This window comes from Schistocerca cancellata, chromosome 3 (assembly GCF_023864275.1).
Source record: "Schistocerca cancellata isolate TAMUIC-IGC-003103 chromosome 3, iqSchCanc2.1, whole genome shotgun sequence".
NCBI lineage: Eukaryota > Metazoa > Arthropoda > Insecta > Orthoptera > Acrididae > Schistocerca > Schistocerca cancellata.
In genome coordinates this window covers 36,829,012-36,854,987 of record NC_064628.1, presented here as the reverse complement: position 1 = coordinate 36,854,987, position 25,976 = coordinate 36,829,012, and the positions used below count along the sequence as shown (strand labels likewise).

The 25,976-nt window shown below is 42.6% G+C and overlaps 1 protein-coding gene across 2 annotated transcripts in view; it reads right to left on the bottom strand.

The window, feature by feature from the left end:
• Positions 1–25,976, bottom strand: part of LOC126176858 (tripeptidyl-peptidase 2) — a 347,489-nt gene that overhangs the window by 72,300 nt on the left and 249,213 nt on the right. The window lies entirely within an intron of this gene.

Genomic DNA, 25,976 nt, shown 5'->3' with positions numbered 1-25,976 from the left:
GTTTTTAAGTATATTTTTCCTTCGTGGAATGTTTCCTTCTATTATATATATATATATATATATATATATATATATATATATATATATATATATATATATATATATATATATATATATATATATATATATATATATAGGGTTATAATAGAGGGAAACATTCCACGAAGGAAAAATATATTTAAAAACAAAGATGATGTGACTTACCAAATGAAAGTGCTGGCAGGTCGACAGACACACAAACAAACACAAACATACACATAAAATCCAAGCTTTCGCAACCAACGGTTGCCTCGTCAGGAAAGAGGGAAGGAGAAGGAAAGACAAAAGGATATGGGTTTTAAGGGAGAGGGTAAGGAGTCATTCCAATCCCGGGAGCGGAAAGACTTACCTTAGGGGGAAAAAAGGACAGGTATACACTCGCACACACGCACATATCCATCCACACATACACAGACACAAGCAGACATTTGTAAAGGCAAAGAGTTTGGGCAGAGATGTCAGTCGGGACGGAAGTACAGAGGCAAAGATGATGTTGAAAGACAGGTGAGGTATGAGCGGCGGCAGATTGAAATTAGAAATTAGCGGAGATTGAGGCCTGGCGGATAGCGAGAAGAGAGGATATGCTGAAGGGCAAGTTCCCATCTCCGGAGTTCTGACAGGTTGGTGTTAGTGGGAAGTATCCAGATAACCCGGACGGTGTAACACTGTGCCAAGATGTGCTGGCCGTGCACCAAGGCATGGTTAGCCACAGGGTGATCCTCATTACCAACAAACACTGTCTGCCTGTGTCCATTCATGCGAATGGACAGTTTGTTGCTGGTCATTCCCACATAGAATGCATCACAGTGTAGGCAGGTCAGTTGGTAGATCACGTGGGTGCTTTCACACGTGGCTCTGCCTTTGATTGTGTACACCTTCCGGGTTACAGGACTGGAGTAGGTGGTGGTGGGAGGGTGCATAGGACAGGTTTTACACCGGGGGCGGTTACAAGGGTAGGAGCCAGAGGGTAGGGAAGGTGGTTTGGGGATTTCATGGGGATGAACCAAGAGGTTACGAAGGTTAGGTGGACGGCGGAAAGACACTCTTGGTGGAGTGGGGAGGATTTCATGAAGGATGGATCTCATTTCAGGGCAGGATTTGAGGAAGTTGTATCCCTGCTGGAGAGCCACATTCAGAATCTGATCCAGTCCCGGAAAGTATCCTGTCACAAGTGGGGCACTTTTGTGGTTCTTCTGTGGGAGGTTCTGGGTTTGAGAGGATGAGGAAGTGGCTCTGGTTATTTGCTTCTGTACCAGGTCGGGAGGGTAGTTGCGGGATGCGAAAGCTATTGTCAGGTTGTTGGTGTAATGCCTCAGGGATTCCGGACTGGAGCAGATTCGTTTGCCACGAAGGCCTAGGCTGTAGGGAAGGGACCGTTTGATGTGGAATGGGTGGCAGCTGTCGTAATGGAGGTACTGTTGCTTGTTGGTGGGTTTGATGTGGACGGACGTGTGAAGCTGCCCATTGGACAGGTGAAGGTCAACATCAAGGAAAGTGGCATGGGATTTGGAGTAGGACCAGGTGAATCTGATGGAACCAAAGGAGTTGAGGTTGGAGAGGAAATTCTGGAGTTCTTCTTCACTGTGAGTCCAGATCATGAAGATGTCATCAATAAATCTGTACCAAACTTTGGGTTGGCAGGCCTGGGTAACCAAGAAGGCTTCCTCTAAGTGACCCATGAATAGGTTGGCGTACGAGGGGGCCATCCTGGTACCCATGGCTGTTCCCTTTAATTGTTGGTATGTCTGGTTTTCAAAAGTGAAGAAGTTGTGGGTCAGGATGAAGCTGGCTAAGGTAATGAGGAAAGAGGTTTTAGGTAGGGTGGCAGGTGATCGGCGTGTAAGGAAGTGCTCCATCGCAGCGAGGCCCTGGACGTGCGGGATATTTGTGTATAAGGAAGTGGCATCAATGGTTACAAGGATGGTTTCTGGGGGTAACGGACTGGGTAAGGATTCCAGGCGTTCGAGAAAGTGGTTGGTGTCTTTGATGAAGGATGGGAGACTGCATGTAATGGGTTGAAGGTGTTGATCCACGTAGGCAGAGATACGTTCTGTGGGGGCTTGGTAACCAGCTACAATGGGGCGGCCGGGATGATTGGGTTTGTGAATTTTAGGGAGAAGGTAGAAGGTAGGGGTGCGGGGTGTCGGTGGGGTCAGGAGGTTGATGGAGTCAGGTGAAAGGTTTTGTAGGGGGCCTAAGGTTCTGAGGATTCCTTGAAGCTCTGCCTGGACATCAGGAATGGGATTACCTTGGCAAACTTTGTATGTGGTGTTGTCTGAAAGCTGACGCAGTCCCTCAGCCACGTACTCCCGACTATCAAGTACCACGGTCGTGGAACCCTTGTCCGCCGGACGAATGACGATGGACCGGTCAGCCTTCAGATCACGGATAGCCTGGGCTTCAGCAGTGGTGATGTTGGGAGTAGGATTAAGGTTTTTTAAGAAGGATTGAGAGGCAAGGCTGGAAGTCAGAAATTCCTGGAAGGTTTGGAGAGGGTGATTTTGAGGAAGAGGAGGTGGGTCCCGCTGTGACGGAGGACGGAACTGTTCCAGGCAGGGTTCAATTTGGATAGTGTCTCGGGGAGTTGGATCATTAGGGGTAGGATTAGGATCATTTTTCTTCGTGGAAAAGTGATACTTCCAGCAGAGAGTACGAGTGTAGGACAGTAAATCTTTGACGAGGGCTGTTTGGTTGAATCTGGGAGTGGGGCTGAAGGTGAGGCCTTTGGATAGGACAGAGGTTTCGGATTGGGAGAGAGGTTTGGAGGAAAGGTTAACTACTGAATTAGGGTGTTGTGGTGCCAGATTGTGTTGATCGGAATTTTGAGGTTTTGGAGGGAGTGGAGCTGGAAGTGGGAGATTGAGTAGATGGGAGAGACTGGGTTTGTGTGCAATGAGAGGTGGTTGAGGTTTGCTGGAAAGGTTGTGAAGGGTGAGTGAGTTGCCTTTCCGGAGGTGGGAAACCAGGAGATTGGATAGTTTTTTGAGGTGAAGGGTGGCATGCTGTTCTAATTGGCGGTTGGCCTGTAGGAGGATGCTCTGAATAGCCGGTGTGGATGTGGGAGAGGAAAGATTGAGGACTTTTATTAAGGATAGGAGTTGACGGGTGTGTTCATTGGCTGAGTTGATGTGTAGGTGAAGGATTAGGTGGGTGAGGGCAATGGATTGTTCAGTTTGGAACTGGTATAGGGACTGATGGAAAGAAGGGTTGCAACCAGAGATGGGAACTTTAAGTGTGAGGCCTTTGGGGGTTATGCCAAATGTCAGACAAGCCTGAGAAAATAAAATATGTGAGCGTAATCTGGCTAGGGTGAAGGCATGCTTGCGGAGGGAATGTAAATAAAACTTAATGGGGTCGTTGTGGGGGTGTTGTGAGGGTGACATGGTATTAGAAGGTGGAAAGTTGAAATGAAAAAGAAAGATAGAAATATATGGGGAGAGATAAAGGTGAACTAGAAAGCAATTGGAGATCTGGTATGAAAAAAAGGCGAAAAAGTGTTGGTTAAGTTGATCTTGTATTGAACTTGGGTTGGTAGACAGCGATGTGTAAAAAGGTTAGGTGGTTGTGTTGCCGCTAAATCACGTTAAAGGACGGAGAAATTCGGGAAAATTTCGAGAAAATTTCGAAAAAACGTATTAAAGGAGTGGTGTTGTGGTGAAAGATTACGAAAATGGGGCTAACAATTGTAGAAAAAATGACGTTAAAACCTGTGGGGAGCGGCTAAAATGACGTTAAAGGACGGAGAAATTCGAGAAAATTTCGAAAAAACGTATTAAAGGAGTGGTGTTGTGGTGAAAGATTACGAAAATGGGGCTAACAATTGTAGAAAAAATGACGTTAAAACCTGTGGGGAGCGGCTAAAATGATCGGTGATGTGCGAAAAACGGAAGTGGAAATAAAGTTAAAGTTATTAGAAGTAGCCGAAATGGTTGTTAAATACGTGAAAGCAGCTGTTATTGAACTAGAAACGGTGGATTTTATAGCAGCGGTAGTGTTGAAAGCGGAAAATAAAATCTTTTGGTTATGGTTGGGAAGTGGGTTACGTATTGTTGAGCATATATATGGCGGGATAAAATTGTATAGTAGATTCGGTAAAAGGGGGGTGAATACAAAGTGAGACTACTGGTAAAAACAGAAAGAGAAAATAAAGAGAAAAAAGAGAAATAAGACGACAGGAAAGATTTCGAAATGCAAAGGCGACAATAACAAACGTAATTGTTGGGTTCAAATTAATGATACGGTTATAATAGAGGGAAACATTCCACGAAGGAAAAATATATTTAAAAACAAAGATGATGTGACTTACCAAATGAAAGTGCTGGCAGGTCGACAGACACACAAACAAACACAAACATACACACAAAATCCAAGCTTTCGCAACCAACGGTTGCCTCGTCAGGAAAGAGGGAAGGAGAAGGAAAGACAAAAGGATATGGGTTTTAAGGGAGAGGGTAAGGAGTCATTCCAATCCCGGGAGCGGAAAGACTTACCTTAGGGGGAAAAAAGGACAGGTATACACTCGCACACACGCACATATCCATCCACACATACACAGACACAAGCAGACATTTGTAAAGGCAAAGAGTTTGGGCAGAGATGTCAGTCGGGACGGAAGTACAGAGGCAAAGATGATGTTGAAAGACAGGTGAGGTATGAGCGGCGGCAGATTGAAATTAGAAATTAGCGGAGATTGAGGCCTGGCGGATAGCGAGAAGAGAGGATATGCTGAAGGGCAAGTTCCCATCTCCGGAGTTCTGACAGGTTGGTGTTAGTGGGAAGTATCCAGATAACCCGGACGGTGTAACACTGTGCCAAGATGTGCTGGCCGTGCACCAAGGCATGGTTAGCCACAGGGTGATCCTCATTACCAACAAACACTGTCTGCCTGTGTCCATTCATGCGAATGGACAGTTTGTTGCTGGTCATTCCCACATAGAATGCATCACAGTGTAGGCAGGTCAGTTGGTAGATCACGTGGGTGCTTTCACACGTGGCTCTGCCTTTGATTGTGTACACCTTCCGGGTTACAGGACTGGAGTAGGTGGTGGTGGGAGGGTGCATAGGACAGGTTTTACACCGGGGGCGGTTACAAGGGTAGGAGCCAGAGGGTAGGGAAGGTGGTTTGGGGATTTCATGGGGATGAACCAAGAGGTTACGAAGGTTAGGTGGACGGCGGAAAGACACTCTTGGTGGAGTGGGGAGGATTTCATGAAGGATGGATCTCATTTCAGGGCAGGATTTGAGGAAGTTGTATCCCTGCTGGAGAGCCACATTCAGAATCTGATCCAGTCCCGGAAAGTATCCTGTCACAAGTGGGGCACTTTTGTGGTTCTTCTGTGGGAGGTTCTGGGTTTGAGAGGATGAGGAAGTGGCTCTGGTTATTTGCTTCTGTACCAGGTCGGGAGGGTAGTTGCGGGATGCGAAAGCTATTGTCAGGTTGTTGGTGTAATGCCTCAGGGATTCCGGACTGGAGCAGATTCGTTTGCCACGAAGGCCTAGGCTGTAGGGAAGGGACCGTTTGATGTGGAATGGGTGGCAGCTGTCGTAATGGAGGTACTGTTGCTTGTTGGTGGGTTTGATGTGGACGGACGTGTGAAGCTGCCCATTGGACAGGTGAAGGTCAACATCAAGGAAAGTGGCATGGGATTTGGAGTAGGACCAGGTGAATCTGATGGAACCAAAGGAGTTGAGGTTGGAGAGGAAATTCTGGAGTTCTTCTTCACTGTGAGTCCAGATCATGAAGATGTCATCAATAAATCTGTACCAAACTTTGGGTTGGCAGGCCTGGGTAACCAAGAAGGCTTCCTCTAAGTGACCCATGAATAGGTTGGCGTACGAGGGGGCCATCCTGGTACCCATGGCTGTTCCCTTTAATTGTTGGTATGTCTGGTTTTCAAAAGTGAAGAAGTTGTGGGTCAGGATGAAGCTGGCTAAGGTAATGAGGAAAGAGGTTTTAGGTAGGGTGGCAGGTGATCGGCGTGTAAGGAAGTGCTCCATCGCAGCGAGGCCCTGGACGTGCGGGATATTTGTGTATAAGGAAGTGGCATCAATGGTTACAAGGATGGTTTCTGGGGGTAACGGACTGGGTAAGGATTCCAGGCGTTCGAGAAAGTGGTTGGTGTCTTTGATGAAGGATGGGAGACTGCATGTAATGGGTTGAAGGTGTTGATCCACGTAGGCAGAGATACGTTCTGTGGGGGCTTGGTAACCAGCTACAATGGGGCGGCCGGGATGATTGGGTTTGTGAATTTTAGGGAGAAGGTAGAAGGTAGGGGTGCGGGGTGTCGGTGGGGTCAGGAGGTTGATGGAGTCAGGTGAAAGGTTTTGTAGGGGGCCTAAGGTTCTGAGGATTCCTTGAAGCTCTGCCTGGACATCAGGAATGGGATTACCTTGGCAAACTTTGTATGTGGTGTTGTCTGAAAGCTGACGCAGTCCCTCAGCCACGTACTCCCGACTATCAAGTACCACGGTCGTGGAACCCTTGTCCGCCGGACGAATGACGATGGACCGGTCAGCCTTCAGATCACGGATAGCCTGGGCTTCAGCAGTGGTGATGTTGGGAGTAGGATTAAGGTTTTTTAAGAAGGATTGAGAGGCAAGGCTGGAAGTCAGAAATTCCTGGAAGGTTTGGAGAGGGTGATTTTGAGGAAGAGGAGGTGGGTCCCGCTGTGACGGAGGACGGAACTGTTCCAGGCAGGGTTCAATTTGGATAGTGTCTCGGGGAGTTGGATCATTAGGGGTAGGATTAGGATCATTTTTCTTCGTGGCAAAGTGATACTTCCAGCAGAGAGTACGAGTGTAGGACAGTAAATCTTTGACGAGGGCTGTTTGGTTGAATCTGGGAGTGGGGCTGAAGGTGAGGCCTTTGGATAGGACAGAGGTTTCGGATTGGGAGAGAGGTTTGGAGGAAAGGTTAACTACTGAATTAGGGTGTTGTGGTGCCAGATTGTGTTGATCGGAATTTTGAGGTTTTGGAGGGAGTGGAGCTGGAAGTGGGAGATTGAGTAGATGGGAGAGACTGGGTTTGTGTGCAATGAGAGGTGGTTGAGGTTTGCTGGAAAGGTTGTGAAGGGTGAGTGAGTTGCCTTTCCGGAGGTGGGAAACCAGGAGATTGGATAGTTTTTTGAGGTGAAGGGTGGCATGCTGTTCTAATTGGCGGTTGGCCTGTAGGAGGATGCTCTGAATAGCCGGTGTGGATGTGGGAGAGGAAAGATTGAGGACTTTTATTAAGGATAGGAGTTGACGGGTGTGTTCATTGGCTGAGTTGATGTGTAGGTGAAGGATTAGGTGGGTGAGGGCAATGGATTGTTCAGTTTGGAACTGGTATAGGGACTGATGGAAAGAAGGGTTGCAACCAGAGATGGGAACTTTAAGTGTGAGGCCTTTGGGGGTTATGCCAAATGTCAGACAAGCCTGAGAAAATAAAATATGTGAGCGTAATCTGGCTAGGGTGAAGGCATGCTTGCGGAGGGAATGTAAATAAAACTTAATGGGGTCGTTGTGGGGGTGTTGTGAGGGTGACATGGTATTAGAAGGTGGAAAGTTGAAATGAAAAAGAAAGATAGAAATATATGGGGAGAGATAAAGGTGAACTAGAAAGCAATTGGAGATCTGGTATGAAAAAAAGGCGAAAAAGTGTTGGTTAAGTTGATCTTGTATTGAACTTGGGTTGGTAGACAGCGATGTGTAAAAAGGTTAGGTGGTTGTGTTGCCGCTAAATCACGTTAAAGGACGGAGAAATTCGGGAAAATTTCGAGAAAATTTCGAAAAAACGTATTAAAGGAGTGGTGTTGTGGTGAAAGATTACGAAAATGGGGCTAACAATTGTAGAAAAAATGACGTTAAAACCTGTGGGGAGCGGCTAAAATGACGTTAAAGGACGGAGAAATTCGAGAAAATTTCGAAAAAACGTATTAAAGGAGTGGTGTTGTGGTGAAAGATTACGAAAATGGGGCTAACAATTGTAGAAAAAATGACGTTAAAACCTGTGGGGAGCGGCTAAAATGATCGGTGATGTGCGAAAAACGGAAGTGGAAATAAAGTTAAAGTTATTAGAAGTAGCCGAAATGGTTGTTAAATACGTGAAAGCAGCTGTTATTGAACTAGAAACGGTGGATTTTATAGCAGCGGTAGTGTTGAAAGCGGAAAATAAAATCTTTTGGTTATGGTTGGGAAGTGGGTTACGTATTGTTGAGCATATATATGGCGGGATAAAATTGTATAGTAGATTCGGTAAAAGGGGGGTGAATACAAAGTGAGACTACTGGTAAAAACAGAAAGAGAAAATAAAGAGAAAAAAGAGAAATAAGACGACAGGAAAGATTTCGAAATGCAAAGGCGACAATAACAAACGTAATTGTTGGGTTCAAATTAATGATATGGTTATAATAGAGGGAAACATTCCACGAAGGAAAAATATATTTAAAAACAAAGATGATGTGACTTACCAAATGAAAGTGCTGGCAGGTCGACAGACACACAAACAAACACAAACATACACACAAAATCCAAGCTTTCGCAACCAACGGTTGCCTCGTCAGGAAAGAGGGAAGGAGAAGGAAAGACAAAAGGATATGGGTTTTAAGGGAGAGGGTAAGGAGTCATTCCAATCCCGGGAGCGGAAAGACTTACCTTAGGGGGAAAAAAGGACAGGTATACACTCGCACACACGCACATATCCATCCACACATACACAGACACAAGCAGACATTTGTAAAGGCAAAGAGTTTGGGCAGAGATGTCAGTCGGGACGGAAGTACAGAGGCAAAGATGATGTTGAAAGACAGGTGAGGTATGAGCGGCGGCAGATTGAAATTAGAAATTAGCGGAGATTGAGGCCTGGCGGATAGCGAGAAGAGAGGATATGCTGAAGGGCAAGTTCCCATCTCCGGAGTTCTGACAGGTTGGTGTTAGTGGGAAGTATCCAGATAACCCGGACGGTGTAACACTGTGCCAAGATGTGCTGGCCGTGCACCAAGGCATGGTTAGCCACAGGGTGATCCTCATTACCAACAAACACTGTCTGCCTGTGTCCATTCATGCGAATGGACAGTTTGTTTGCCTCTGTACTTCCGTCCCGACTGACATCTCTGCCCAAACTCTTTGCCTTTACAAATGTCTGCTTGTGTCTGTGTATGTGTGGATGGATATGTGCGTGTGTGCGAGTGTATACCTGTCCTTTTTTCCCCCTAAGGTAAGTCTTTCCGCTCCCGGGATTGGAATGACTCCTTACCCTCTCCCTTAAAACCCATATCCTTTTGTCTTTCCTTCTCCTTCCCTCTTTCCTGACGAGGCAACCGTTGGTTGCGAAAGCTTGGATTTTGTGTGTATGTTTGTGTTTGTTTGTGTGTCTGTCGACCTGCCAGCACTTTCATTTGGTAAGTCACATCATCTTTGTTTTTAAATATATATATATATATATATATATATATATATATATATATATATATATATATATATATATATATATAATGCTGAGGAATAAGTATATGTTATTTTGTGAAGAATGAATAATGGATAGGTGAGAATGTTATGAGTAACTGAGAATATGTTGAGAGGAGAGAAACTAGATTTGAACGCTATATCACATGTACTCATGGAATACAGAATGAAAGTAATGGAAAGAATATTATTTATTGAAAGATTGGTATGCCTGAGATAATAACTTATGTGGTGTCTTATATATTCTTATAACTAAAGGTGAAAGTATAGATTTATGTGGAAAGAATTATTTACAGCAGCCACTGTTGGAAATATACCAGAAGATTTAAATCTATAACACTTTAACACTAATCTAATGGGAACTTGTAATGAAATTTTTGGAGTTATGTAGGCTTGACACTTCAGATTGGAAGAATTATTTAAGAGAACATATTTAGCAGTCATCTAATGACATAATTGAAGCTCGTCTACTGAACTGAACTGATGCACCATTAAATAGAAAGGAGAATAAGGAGAAAACAAAACGTCAGTCCTCTGTTGCGGCTCATACTCTCATCCCTTCCTTAGAAAAATTTATATATGTTGATGAAATATTGGACATTATATAATTCGTGACTATCTCACAGTATGGAGAGACATACACAAATATTTATTTATGAATAGAATTTTACAGGTACCACAAGGTAAATACAGAATGGATATACAGCATGGAACGCAGCAGCAATTATCTAAGAAGACACTCATGAAAGGAAGGAGATGAACTACACAAACTTTATAGGAACATGATTGACTTGAAACAGCAATAGTGGGGACACCACACTTAGAAACGGTATTAGGTATAGGAACTGTTACGTTATATTAAGTTAACATGTATTTTATTAATCATATTTTATTTTGTGTAGTCCATTGTAGGGGATCACTTTACTAGTATTTATGAAGTAGTCAGCAACCATCCCATGAACCTATCCTCCTACAGAGGGCTGTCTTGAAGCTTGAAATATGTGTAAATTTTATTCCAGGAGGCAAGATGAATTTTAAGTTGAATATTCTAGCGAGTTGCCACAATTATCTTCAAATGTTGCAAGTGTAATGGGGGGGGGGGGGGAAGAGAGAGAGAGAGAGAGAGAGAGAGAGAGAGAGAGAGAGAAATTGACTATTTTTTCATTTAATTCTGTATATGTACTATATGACAACAATGTATCTCATGTAATGATTAATTGTAAATATTTGTATATTCATGTACTTATTGTATCGAGAAATGTATTTTAAGGAGATGTTAATGAGATGCAAAGGACTTGTGCATGTAGCACATGATTCATATAAATGGAACTGAAAATGCAAAGAAGAAACCAACGTGATGGAACACTGGTCAAGCAATATTTACGTAGTGTCAACATGCTTTGAAGTGTATGGTGTTGTGGAAGCCGGCAGGTCTTCAGGTTGGTGTAAAAGACAAGCTCATCACCTGTCGTAGGCAGTGAGGTGTTTCCTGTGCCCTCATTGACCATTTATACCCCGGTAGGCGCCACCAAAATTCGACTGCTGGAGATCACAATTTCGTGTTGACACATTGAACAAACTTTGGATTTTCTTCAAGTCACACGCAAGAGATTCAGGCAGTACACACACACTCAGAATCCGATACTACGTTTAAAGACATTGGAGCAATATAAAAGAAACATTTATTGTTCGAATTAATTCCATTGTAAACACGAATCATGTGAACTGAATTCAAACGCTGCGCTAAGCAACGATAATACGCTGCAATTCAAAGACATTAATGTTACGACTCCTAAAGAAGATACACACCAAAAAGACTGTATACAAAGACTGATACGCAAAGAGCAGTATGCTCAGAAATATTTTTTGTAATATGTAAATTTCTTATTTTCTCATATATGTATGTATCTATGTAAATTTTCTATACTGCCATGCTCGCTTGCGGAGCGTGTCAGTAGAGGAGGCATTGTAATGGTACTTTGACTTCCGCAAAGTTATAATTTACGATCGCGCACGCAGAAGAGCGCTGCGCCAGCGACCGATTTTATAAATAATTTTGTTCTTCTTTTTTTACTTTTGCGTAGCTTTTGTTTTTAAGAAGTAAAGGAGGACTCTCTCTCTCTCTTGTCTTGATACGAAAGACGTGTATTTTCCCGCTGTGTTCAATGTGCTTTTGGTGAAAATTAAAATTACATGTGAAAGTGATGTTGTTTCAATAGTTAATGAGAAGAAGAGATAATAAAATAGAAAGGTAACACTACACCAAAGCAGGTGGTGGGCATTGAAGTCCCCAACCAGCAAATAGGGGGGTGGAAGCTGACCAAGAAGATGAAGATCAGCTCGTGCCATTGATGTGGACGATGGAATGTATACAGTGCAAAGAGAGAACGTGTATCCAGAAAGGGAAAGACGGACGGCGACAGCTTGGAAGGACGTGTTTAAGTGGATTGGGTGATAATGGAGAGTATCATGGAGAAGAATCATGAGTCCTCCATGGGCTGGAGTGCCGTCAACAGAGGGGAGATCATATCGGACGGACTGAAAATGAGGTAGAACAAAGCGGTCATGGAGACGCAGTTTTGTTTTCTGAAGACAGAAGATGACCGGCGAGTAGGATCGTAAGAGGATCGACAATTCATCCCGATTGGCTCGAATACCGCGGATATTCCAGTGGATAATGGGCATAGGGTGAACAGAAAATGGAGGAATGTGACCAAGGTTGCTGTCAACTCAACGACTGCTCAGAGCTTGCGACCGACAGCAGAAGATCCTGATCCATAGGTTGTTCAGGAGCAGCTCCCGCCACCAGCGATCGGCCGGTTGATTGGCCGCAAGCAGTGCGCCTCGGCGACACAGAAGACAGCCGAGGGCAGTTACCGCCAGGTGGTGCTGTAGATGAGACACACCTTGGTGGAGAAGGAGAGGAACTGGGTTTCTTATTAGCCTTCTTGGAAACATGATGTTTAGATGAAGGAGGAACCGATGGTTGTGAAGTTGGGGTACATAAAAAATCTTCACGAGTATGCTCTTTTTTTGGAAGTCTTGGTGTCTGACTTTTGGGCTTGAGATTTAGCAGAACCCAACGAAGGGTGAGCCAGAGAGTGGGCAGGCGAAAGTGGTGAGGTTGAACGGGCGATCTTTGCGCTGGCCGATCTGACGACCGTGGCACTAAAGGTGAGGTCGCAAGTCCGCGTGGCCGCCTCCTTTGTTGGCCGAGGAGAAGCAAGGACAGTGCTGTATTTTCCTGTCTGAGGCACGGTGGGCTGTCGACTGGCGAATAATTTTCGAGCAGCAAAGGTCGACACCTTTTCCTTCACTCTGATTTCCTGGATGAGCTTTTCGTCCTTAAAAACGGGGCAATCTCGAGAGGAAGCAGCGTGGTCACCCATACAGTTGATGCAGCGAGGGGATGGAGGTGGGCAAGCACCCTCATCGGCATCCTCGCCACACGTAACACATTTGGCCGGATTGGAACAAGACTGGCTGGTGTGATTGAACCGCTGACACCGATAGCAACGCGTAGGGTTTGGGACGTAAGGGCGAACGGAAATTATCTCATAGCCTGCTTTGATTTTGGATGGGAGTTGAACTTTGTCAAATGTCAAGAAGACAGTGCGGGTTGGAATGATGTTCGTGTCAACCCTTTTCATAACTCTATGAACAGCCGTTACGCCCTGGTTAGACAGGTAGTGCTGAATTTCTTCGTCAGACAATCCATCGAGGGAGTGTGTATAAACGACCCCACGCGAGGAATTTAAAGTGCGGTGAGCTTCAACCCGGACAGGGAAGGTGCGGAGCAGTGAAGTACGCAGCAATTTTTGTGCCTGGAGGGCACTAACTGTTTCTAACAACAGGGTGCCATTCCGTAATCTGGAACAAGACTTTACAGGACCTGCAATTGTGTCGACACCTTTCTGAATAATGAAAGGGTTGACCGTGGAGAAGTCGTGACCTTCGTCAGACCGAGAAACAACAAGGAACTGTGGCAACGATGGAGCAACTGTCTGTGGCTGAGACTCAGTGAACTTACGCTTGTGAGCAGACATAGTGGAAGGTGAGGAAACCATTGCGGAAGAATCCCCCATGATTACCGGCGTCTCCGATGGCGCGCTCCTCCCTAGTGGGGGCCCTCTCTGAGGGCACTCCCGCCTTAGGTGATTGTTCACACCTCAGGCTACACCTCCCGACAAACGGACGGAGGGACCAATCGGCACTTTCGGAAGTTATCAGCTCGGGTAATCACCCCTCCCTGGGCCTGGCCGTTACCAGGGGGTACGTACGGGTCCTACCTGTCTACCCGGGGCGGGGAATTACGCGTTACCCCGTCACCGGCTACGCACAAAAATGCATGGGTCGGCCTTCAGACACGCACAGGGAGAAAGAAAGAGAAAGGGAAAAACAAAGAAAGGGAAAGGAAAGAGGAGAGGACTCAAACGCCACATCAGAGAAAAGGGTAAAGAGAAGAGGTAGGGAAAAGAGAAGGACAAAGGAAGGATGAAGACATACAAGCAGAGAAGGCGAAGAATGCGGTACATTTACGAGCGTCCGTCTCCGGACGTAGGCACAAATCATACTCCCAGAGGTGGAGAAAGGGAAGGAAAGAGCCAGAGGCGAGGGGAGGAGAGGCGAAGATGGGGGAGAGGGAAGGATGCGGAAAAGGAAGGTATGCCGTCCGGAAAGGAAGGAGGGCCACATTAGCTCCGGGTCCTGTGCTCGCTACGCACATATCCACAAAAGAGCTGTGGACCCCCTGGGGGGTCACCGTGATAAGAGCAGTATCTACACGAAGAGAATAAAGGGACATGCCGCCTAGCCTTGGCCACACTAGAAGAGCCACAGTGATATTAATGATAGCAGTGACTTATGAACTTGTGTGATTAGCGTGAATGGAAATTTTATCTATCAAAGGACATTGATTATTTGCATGTTGCCAATTGCTTGCGACCTGTCATGTAGAAACAAAAGTTAAGTATTGTCAATTCATTTACTGTAACAAACTCCATTAATATGATTTTCTTGTATGTTGTCTAGTTATCTGAGAAAACAGCTTCCTAGGCACCCTACAAGAGACAAATGGGTAGGATACTACAACTTGCGTGTTCCAAATGTATGTTATTACGGTACACAGTCATTCTGATGCAGCTAACTGACATTCCAGATTCTACACTTTTTATTTCATAAGTTAAATACACAAAATGTACAATTAAACACAACTGCATCAAAGACAAATCAGTTGCAGTTTTGGTTTATTTCCAACGCCCAAGAAGATAAAACTGGACAGCTGCCACAAGTTGCAAGTAACTTTTTCTTTATTTTACTTGCTTCAGACAACTAATGTGAGCATCTTCAGAACTGGGGAAATACAAAGTGTTATACAACCATATAATGAGAAATTTACAAATTTAACTTACGATATGATATATTATGTGGCTGAGGGCCACTTGTTACAAATATTGGGCTGTGTATAGTGACACCATCATACATAAAATAGAGTAAGTTGGTTGTGTACAGCTAATGGCTGTGCAATAGACAGCCCAATATTTGTAATGAGTGACCCTCAGCCAAGTAATGTAAGTTATCATGTTGTAAGTTTAATCTGTTAATTTATCTTACTTGTGAAATACATATTTCCACAGTTCTGAAGATGCCTGTGTTGGTCTAGTGAAAAGTAAAACAAAAAAGTTACATGCTACCTGTAATGGATCTACAGTTTTAATTTCTAATGGTTGCTGTACCCCTGCAGGCAAATAAGAGCACTTGCTACACAAGACATTATTCAAAATTCAATGATGAGATGGTAAATGAGTGGTAGAGGTGTGCCATCACACCACACCATTTGCGTGGTGTACATAAGAGCTGGCCACAGCGTGCCAGACTCCATGCGTGCAGCATGTGCATGCCAAGGCCCAGCTTGTCACTCATCTTTGTTCAGTCCTTTTCTGAAGTACCCGGAACAGAACAGGGTGACATTTCATTTTACATTGCGGCGCGGCATTTTTTGATTGGGACAACTCTTTGGGATCAGCAAAATCATACTGTGTTTCATAAAACCTTCGCTATTTGTTCGTGGTATGAAGGAAATTAGCAGTCACAATCCTTTAAAATGAATGGGAATGGCAGAAGAGAGATGAGAATTCTCAATTTGCATAAGAACATGTACTGCTTATTTGCTATGAAAGGACATTACAATACTTTGCAGAAAGTATATGGAAAATCCAGGACGAAATGTAACTATATTATGAAAAGGAAAAGTGCCACTCACCATATAGCAGAGCTGCCGAGTCACACACACACACACACACACACACACACACACACACACACACACACACAACTGCAGTCTCTGGCAACTGAAGCTACACTGCGAGCAGCAGCACCAGTGCATGATGGGAGTGGTGACTGGGTGGGGGTAACGAGGAGCCTGGGGTGGGGAGGGGAAGGGATAGTAGCATTGGGGTGGTGGGACAGTGAAATGCTGCTGCGGAACATGCAGGGACGAAGTGGAGAGAGGGTATGGGAACTATGTGCAGTGGGACATTAGATGAAGGGCAGCGAGGGGGGTGGGGGGGGGGGTGGGGGTGGGGGGGGGGGGTGTAGCGGAAAAGGAGAGAAGTAAAGAGACTGGGTGCGATGGCAGAATGAGGGCTGTGTAGTGCTGGAATGGGAACAGGGAAGGGGTCGGATCAGTGAAGACAATGAATACAATGACTAACGAAGGTTGAGGGTAGGAAGGTTACGGGAACGTACGGTATATAGCAGGGAAAGTTCCCCCTGCACAATTCAGAAAAGATGGTGGTGGTGGGAAGGATGTATATGCAACAGGCTGTGAAGTAGTCATTGAAATGAAGGATGTCATGTTGGGTAGCGTGCTCAGCAACTTACAATAACAGACACCACCATTTCCTCCACTGACTCTCCAAGTTCCTGTCCCTTTACCACACGGTGCCCTGCTCATCGCTACTGAAGCCACCTACCTTTACACTAAAAACACTAATGCCCATGACCTTACCGCTACTGAACACTACCTTTCCCATTGCCTGATGGATTCCAAACCGAAAAAACCTCCTTCCTAGTCACTGTGACAAATTATATTGTCACCCACATTTACTTCTCCTTTGAAGGCATTACCTACAAACATACCTGGGGTACAGCTATGAGCACCCACATGGCACCATCCTACGCCAACTTATTCATGGGTCATCAGGGTGTATACATGGACAACGAAAAAAACTTCCAAATTTTTCCCAGTTAAAAATACACTTTCTCCCAGGTGAAAATACACTTTTTCCCTGTTAAGTGACACATTGTTAGATGAATGATGTACACTAACTTCACTTCACGAAGGTTTATTCAGCACTTGTACATACAAGAGTGTGGAGCGAACTGCCTCCAGCCAGAACAGAGTATATATACAGCTACAGAACATTCCAGTAAAATGATTCTTGACATTTGTGGATACTTCTGGAAGGTACTCAAACCGAATATAGAAATTAAAATTGTACAGTCCACGAGAGTTTTGAACTCATGACCCCCCCACGCAACAGTTTAGTATCATAACCACTACAACCCCTTAAGGGAACAGCGTCTCGGTGTTCCGTCATCCTAGTCCAGGAACGAGTCATCAGTCCTGCATACTCAGACTTCCGATGACTGATTCTCACCCTGGCATTGATCTTCTTAGAACTTCTTTTGCCGCTACACTCTTCGTCACCTTTCCGCTTGTTGCCTGTTGCTGGAGCTTCAAATTTACCCTGGGTTGCAGGATCCTTATAGGGCTTCATTCAAAAGACGTGGACCGTACCTCTGATCTTTCGTTGTCTTGTGTCAGGGTTGAAATCTTCAACTTCATAAGTAACATCAGACAACTCTTACAACCTTATAAGGTCCAACGCAAGGGGCTTCTCAGAGAGACCAACCTTCCAAACAGGAGTGAAGATCCAGATGAGGTCACCAGGCTGGTAGACAACACGGCGGTGGCTCTTGTCATACCTTCGGCGATCGTTTTCTTGAGCCTGCAGCATGCGGAGTCGAGCTAGCTGCCTCATGTCACATGATCTCGCTAGCAAATGATGGGGGATATTCAGAGCATAGGACACTAGATGTAGTCAGCCAATAGCAACATCACTGTTAAGTAGTGCAAACACACAAATATGAAAAGTTAATGGTTTGAAATAATATACATAGTGTTGCTATGAGAACAGTAAAGCTTTCACATATAACATTGGTCTTGATAATTAATAAGCTGCAAGAGAAACTAAGTTTTCACATATGTTGATCTTTTTTGCGTGTGTTACACTTCAAGACACATCACACAAATGTGTCAGCAAAACCTTCTGGGCTCGAAATTCTTCTAAATGGTCATCCTCAAAGAGTTGATTTTTAAATGAGAATCAAATGCTCTGTGATTTGAGAAATTTACTGTACATTCTTGCACATAGTCCATCTTACATGAAAGGAAATTTATTTTGAAAGTAATGATGTTCTCAAACAACCATTCGCAATATTTTCCCGCGACCTGTTAGAAGTACGTCCGTTATAGCAGTTGCCAGAACGCACCAGACAACAGGCGTCACTGCGCTTGCGCAGCTACGGTGACGCAGGAAGCCCATATATTTGTATGTGTAAAACATTAAAAGATATAACATTATGTCATAAAAGAAACAAAACATCAGAGGATACTAAAAGAGCATCGGAATTTTGTGAATCATACTAAAATGCATAATTTGGCTTAAAGTGCACATTTGTGTGTTCAGATTAGAATGCAAATTTTCTTGGAGTACCAGTACTGTATTATCTCATATTTGGTTCCTTATTATAGCATAATGCCATACATGCTGGAAGACAAAAAGCATACAGCGAACAGTTGAAACACACCCATAGTTTGGAATTAAACACTTTGTTTCAAATAAATTGACTGCCTCAGCAGGAAAGATTAATAAATGCAAAATTTCTTTAGCAAACCGACAAAAAATAACTTCATTGTTATGCAAGGTGATTAATGCTCGACTGTCAGAAAGGTGGAAATAAAAAATCTCAAACTAATAACATATTTTAGCCTTCTGTAATTATGTGAATGTATTTTAATTCACTCGATAGCTCCCAGCCACAGAAATCCGTTATGTTTTCATTTGACGTAAGATCATAAAATATGTGTGTTCGAGGAAACGTAAGACATGTTATTTGGTCTTAAGTGTACCAAAGTGCAGTGCTACGCTTCTTCACACAGCATTCTTCTATCTTACGCCACTGCATTTCACTCTGTGGAATTTAAACATGTAATATTTTGTAATGGATGCCATCAAACTATATTCAGGACAATGGAAGTTGAAATGTCCTGTGGTGCCTCTCATGCTCCCAGTCTGCCCCCCCCCCCCCCCCCCCACTTTTTTAGAAAAAAAACCCGTAATTAATACTGGATGGGATTATTTGTAACTGGGAGGGCAAGAACTCTTCAGAAAATATGCACTCTTTATTACCTACAAGCTAGTAACCTGCTGTTGTGTGTGACATAAAATAAAATGTAGCCTACATAAAACCAGTAAAGACAAGACAGTACAGATTTCTTCAATCCTCAAATCCTAGCAATTTTTTTCTCTCTAATATCGCTAAAGCTTTACATGGCGTAAGGTTCGTGAAACTTTTTGCTATATGAAAAAACGAAATGTCGTCGTCTAATACTGAAAAAGCTGTTAGTACAAATAGTACCGAAGACTGGTATGGTTTCTTGATCTGATTACATGTAGTTCGTTACTGTATGCTAGATAAAACGAAATAGGCCTGCCTACTATTGCAGCAATTTTAGCACACAGCAAATAAACAAGATCATTTTGGCACAAATGGTCAATTTTGTAACACAACAGAATATAATTCATGAAGTACCAATATCAAATGCCTATTAGGCCTACTACAAGCAAAAAGCTTTATGTTAGGAAATAGTTTCACATTACATTCATATACTGCAGCTTCTCAAGCATGAGAGCAAGAAGTAGTAGTACAAAATTTTTATATAAATTTGGACTCCTCGTATTTTTCCGTAATTTGTATGATGTACCCATTTCTTCTCCTTCCTCATTCTAACAAAAAATTTGTCATCATCATCATAATCATCATCATCATCATCATCATCATCATTTAAGACTGATTATGCCTTTCAGCGTTCAGTTTGGAGCATAGCCCCCATTATACAGTTCCTCCATGATCCCCTATTCAGTGCTAACATTGGTGCCTCTTCTGATGTTAAACCTATTACTTCAAAATCATTCTTAACCGAATCCAGGTACCTTCTCCTTGGTCTGCCCCGACTCCTCCTACCCTTTACTGCTGAATCCATGAGTCTCTTGGGTAACCTTGCTTCTCCCATGCGTGTAACATGACCCCACCATCTAAGCCTGTTCGCCCTGACTGCTACATCTATAGAGTTCATTCCCAGTTTTTCTTTGATTTCCTCATTGTGGACACCCTCCTGCCATTGTTCCCATCTACTAGTACCTGCGATCATCCTAGCTACTTTCATATCCGTAACCTCAACCTTGTTGATAAGGTAACCTCAATCCACCCAGCTTTCGCTCCCGTACAACAAAGTTGGTCGAAAGATTGAACGGTGCACAGATAACTTAGTCTTGGTACTGACTTCCTTCTTGCAGAAGAGAGTAGATCGTAGCTGAGCGCTCACTGCATTAGCTTTGCTACACCTCGCTTCCAGTTCTTTCACTAAGTTGCCATCCTGTGAGAATATGCATCCTAAGTACTTGAAACCGTCCACCTGTTATAACTTTGTTCCTCCTATTTGGCACTCAATCCGTTTATATTTCTTTCCCACTGACATTACTTTCGTTTTGGAGATGCTAATCTTCATACCATAGTCCTTACATTTCTGGTCTAGCTCTGAAATATTACTTTGCAAACTTTCAATCGAATCTGCCATCACAACTAAGTCATCCGCATATGCAAGACTGCTTATTTTGTGTTCACATATCTTAATCTCACCCAGCCAGTCTATTGTTTTCAACATATGATACATAAATAATATGAACAACAGTGGAGACAGGTTGCAGCCTTGTCTTACCCCTGAAACTACCCTGAACCATGAACTCAATTTACCGTCAACTTTAACTGCTGCCTGACTATCCATGTAAAGACCTTTAATTGCTTGCAAAAGTTTGCCTCCTATTCCATTATCTTGTAGAACAGACAATAACTTCTTCCTAGGAACCCGGTCATATGCCTTTTCTAGATCTATAAAGCATAGATACAATTCCCTGTTCCACTCATAACCCTTCTCCATTATTTGCCGTAAGCTAAAGATCCGGTCCTGACAACCTCTAAGAGGCCTAAACCCACACTGATTTTCATCCAATTGGTCCTCAACTAATACTCGCACTTTCCTTTCAACAATACCTGAGAAGATTTTACCCACAACGCTGATTAAAGAGATACCTCTGTAGTTGTTACAATCTTTTCTGTTTCCATGTTTAAAGATTGGTGTGATTACTGCTTTTGTCCAGTCTGATGGAACCTGACCCAACTCCCAGGCCATTTCAATTATCCTGTTTAGCCATTTAAGACCTGACATTCCACTGTATTTGATGAGTTCCGACTTAATCTCATCCACCCCAGCCGCTTTATTGCACTGCAATCTATTGACAATTTTTTCCACTTCCTCAAATGTGATCCTGTTTCCATCATAATTCCTATCCCATTCTACCTCGAAATCTGAAGCATTACTGATCGCATTTTCACCTACATTGAGCAACTCTTCAAAATATTCCCTCCATCTGCCCAAGGCACCCACAGGATTCACCAGCAGATTTCCTGACCTGTCCAAAATACTTGTCATTTCCTTCTTACCTCCCTTTCGAAGACTGCTAATTACACTCCAGAATGGTTTTCCAGCAGCTTGACCCATAGTCTCCAACCTGTTTCCAAAGTCTTCCCACGATTTCTTCTTGGATGCTGCAATTATCTGTTTGGCTTTGTTTCTTTCTTCAACATAACTTTCTCTGTCTACCTGGGTTCTGGTATGTAGCCATTTTAGCCAAATTTGTCACCATCACTAATTCTGTAACTATTCCTGCCAGTGTCAAAACTTACTCTTCAGTTGAGTTCACCACTTTAGTTATCCCGCATTTATTCTCTGGTTAGGGGTTATCACAATGCATTTTCCGCACTACTCCCAGAATAGAACTTGAGCGGCTGCTAGTCAGACACTATACAACTGGCCCTTACTAATGTAGCAGTCGGGCCAAAAATTGTGTCAAAATTTAATTTTCTTGGATACACTGAGAAAGTAATACATAACCTTTCTTACCTGTTATTCCTGTAAGTCGTTTATTTCCACTCTGGTAGACTGAATCTACGGATTTTGCTAGTAATTATAACAAGGCTGATCATTTGCAAACCCAGTGAACCACATAAACAGGGATTGGCATTCACTCATTCAGTTTTATTCAGCTTAGCTCGTATAGCCCCATCCCTTTTTGTCTGCAGGAACGTTTATTTATGGATGCGACACATTCAACAATCAACTTATGATTAATTGAGAAATCAACTTAGAATGTGTTCGAAAACCAACAGAGATGCATTTCAAAATCATATGAATAATCGATAGACCAAAGTGCACTGGATGCAAGGCGCTTTGTGAAACAACAAGGGTTTTTTTTTTTTCCCCCCCCCCCCCCCTTCAAGAATATGAATTTGTCCCCTGGCACTGAAATTGTCACCCAGGACAGATACACTGGTTTGCAAATTAGCATCTCCGCTATATGGTTAATTTAATGATTTTGTTGAAATGAAAGAGCAAAAAGTTACAACTATCAATGGATGGATTCATTGCTCTGTACATAAAGTCATTTGTGCTAAATTAGCAGGCTTGGAGCACATGAAGAAATTGGTTGTACAAATAGTCACGCACATTATTCTGTTGTTAGTTGCAACAGTTTTCGGTGGAATTGAACAAAGAGTGTTGAGACTTCATATTTTATTGCAAAGTATGTTGGTTAAGTGAAGGGACATGCCTGGAACAATTTTCTGTTTTAAAACTTGCTATTGTTGAATTTATGAAGAAGAAAAGGAGTGCAGGAATGAAAATTAGAACATCTGGAATGGATTGGAGACTTCGCATCTTAAGTGGCCTTGACTTCACACTGCTAACAGTAAGACATTACAAGGTAACTTCTTCCTGATTTGATGGGGATGCATTTAAGGGGACCACACCCTGCCTATTTAACCCCTGTTAATTTAGGCAAGTATTTAACCCATTTCTGAAAAAAACTATTTGATGCAGGAGCTTAACATTTTTACTGTATCTTAAATGATGCTAATAGAGTCAACTGCACTAAAACCTACTTTATCAATTTTATAGTTGTTAAGAAATACTTTAATTTATTAACAAAAACTGTTAAGTTTTTTCTGCAGAAAATATTTTTTTGTGAAGTTCCTAATGAGAGAATGTTAATGAATTTAGTACCTGAGGTGGCTTTTTATGTTATGCAGAGTCTCTGAAAATTTCATTAATTTATCTATGATAGTTTCTGATATAATGAGGCGCATATACTGAAAATTTTAGTTTGCGGGAAATTGACATTAACAAAAAAACATTTTAAATTTGTTACTTACAGTTAATTAAAACTGTCCTGCTGCATATGATGGCCCTTCTTTGGCCTCTAGCAGGTCTTCCAGCTTCTTTTTCACCTTCCTGTATGTCTGTCTTGCCTTCTTGGCCATATTAGAAGCAGACCTGTCTGCATTGGCTATCCTCATTTTATCGCAATGTTGCAGCCCAGTGATCATATTTTCATCAGGATTAATTCCCAGCTTTTTCAGTACCCAACACTTTCCAATATTACCACAATTGAATGTAATAAAAGCATCAAGAACTCCTAGTTTCATTGTTTATCTGCCCACAAATACAGTTTTAGGAACGCAGTTCCAAATTATGCTGTTGAAACATTCATTTGGGTTCTGTGTCTGCCCTTGCAGATATTTCCTTAGGAGGTCAGGATGAGCCAAGTCTCTGAAAATAAGTTTAATTGCTGTAATAACAGCAGCAGGAAGAAAATGCTGGTGAGAATAAGATTCTCTAGTTGCCTGAGCTCTATTGTATTTACACCATGAATTTTCTCCTGATGGTTACAATCCATGACATGGTTTATCATCAGTAGAGGACTTATGGAAGAATATGGCCCAACATCTCTCTTCATTGCCTCCAAATTTTCTTTATTTTCTATTTCAGTTTTAGTTAACCGACCCTGTCCGGTCAACAATTTTCCATCTTCCAATTTTTTCCTCTGATATCAACAGTGAGTTTTCTCAGCATTGTTCCCAAATGTTTTTGAACATGGCCTACACATTCTGTTTTGCTAATAATGGCATCTCCATATGGCTTAGAGTTCACCACATTGTTGTATGCCTTATTGTCACCATTGCCAAAAGATTTGGTGTACCGTACGCCTCTTGTTTCTATGGAGCGATGAAATATTTGTTGTACTCCATGAACTTCCATACCACCACTTGCTCCTCCAAAATTAGCTACACAGTTGTGTTATTTATGTTCATTGACTTTACAACATTTGCAATATTTAGACATTATCTCCACATCTAACACTTTACTGGTGTCTACACTCGTGGCAATCACTACGCCATTCAGAGAAGTATGTCCTCTTTTCTGCCAACTTCCATCAAGTGCAACTGAAATATACATCATTTTCTTCCACTGCTTCCCTACCAGTTTCATGCTTTCCTCACTCACCTCACATACAGCTTTCTCTAATATTGCAGTCAGTTTTTCAAATTTATTTGGTGGTTGATGTAAGTTCATCACTGAACAAAATGTTCTCCCTGCAGCCATGCCGTTGCCAATGGATCGTAAGGCATAAACTAATCTAGTATCGATTTCATAAGGACCATTTGCATCTGGTTTTGAAGAACTCATAATGAAATCACAGCTGAGCATTTAGTGCAAATTAAATCCAAAGCAATTGCTAGGCCTTTTCTCCCACTGGCACCCTCAGAAATTACATCTGATAATATTCTCAAATTTATAATAATGTTACTGCACCTCTTGTCACTTACAGTAAATTCGTTTTAACTCTCTTGAAATGGTGAGAGTTCCTTTGATGATGCACTTGTTGCAGAATTACAATTAGAAACATAGTTGCCAGGCAACATAACCTCTTGTACAGAAAGCTTTCTAAACTTGTTTCCTCTAAATAGTCTTTTCTTGAAAATGACTCTACGTTTCGTCATCTTCAATAAACACAACAAAACACATGTAAACAAGCACTGCAAATGCAAGTATAACAACTACTCGCAATCACACTTTAACAAAACTAACCGCATGTTTGAAAGCGTGTTGTTTACAAACAGCGGAAACAAAAGAATACTGACCATTGCATTCAAAGGATAGCCAACACACTCTGGAGTAAAAAAGAAAAAAAAGAAAAGAAAAACAAAAATCCTAATGTGCAATGCAGGGGCTTAAGTACTTAAATAAAACTTTAATCTATCGAAATATGATGAAAACCAAAATTCGATTTTTTGCGACCTGAACCACAGTGTGGTCCCCTTAAAAAGAAAATCATGTTGTCGAAGGGACACATTCTGATAAAGACAGTCCAAGTCCCTAAGCTCACTGCCATTAAAGAAAACTGGGGGTTGAAGAATTAATTTTGTCTTGAAAGAATAACTAGGATAGTTTTATAAAGATTTTGAGGAAGTGTCAATTTTACATCTGTTTCTGAGACCATTTGCTGTTTCAGTTGAACATGCCCCTGTGCAAATGCTGATGTTGACTGACTGACCTTCAAGGTAATTCCAGTTTTAATGACAAATCTTTTTACATTAAAACTGTCCAGGACATCTACATTGCTTTCCTCAGGTAGAGTTTTCGAATCTCCTTAACGAGGTTACAAAAGTGCTACAATATTTCGATCAACATATTTGACAAAAGACTTTTTTCGTTTATGAAACTAAATAAGTCACATTTACGTGGTAACTCGAGATTGAAACACACTGAAATTTTCTCTGTGTGTCCAAATGCAGACAGTTTGTACCTCATAAAAATTATGTCTTCAGTAAACCAAAAATAATTTAATGATACTGAAAAGTTGTTTTCTTTGTGACCTATGTTATTGAGAAATGTGAAGTATTAAACCAAATAGTATGCAATGCAACTGCAATGCCATTTAAATGCAGTGCATTCATAGTTGTACTGTTTTCCCCCTCCTTGCGCTCAGCCAGAATCAGGTGGCGGTGGGGGAAAATTGAAGTGACACTGAGCGCTTTGGCACTCGTGCTGTGGCAAGTGCCGAGAACTGAAATTTTTGCCGCCCTGGTGTACCAAATTACAAACAGTCAATCTATATTCCTGTGATCAAGCACTTAATTTTCTATAGCGTATATAAAACTACTCAAGCCACCCTTTGTATTCTCAGTGTAGTATTGCTGCCTCGATGTATGCAGTAAGTCTTAAGAGGTATAATAACAGCAAAGAAAAGAGA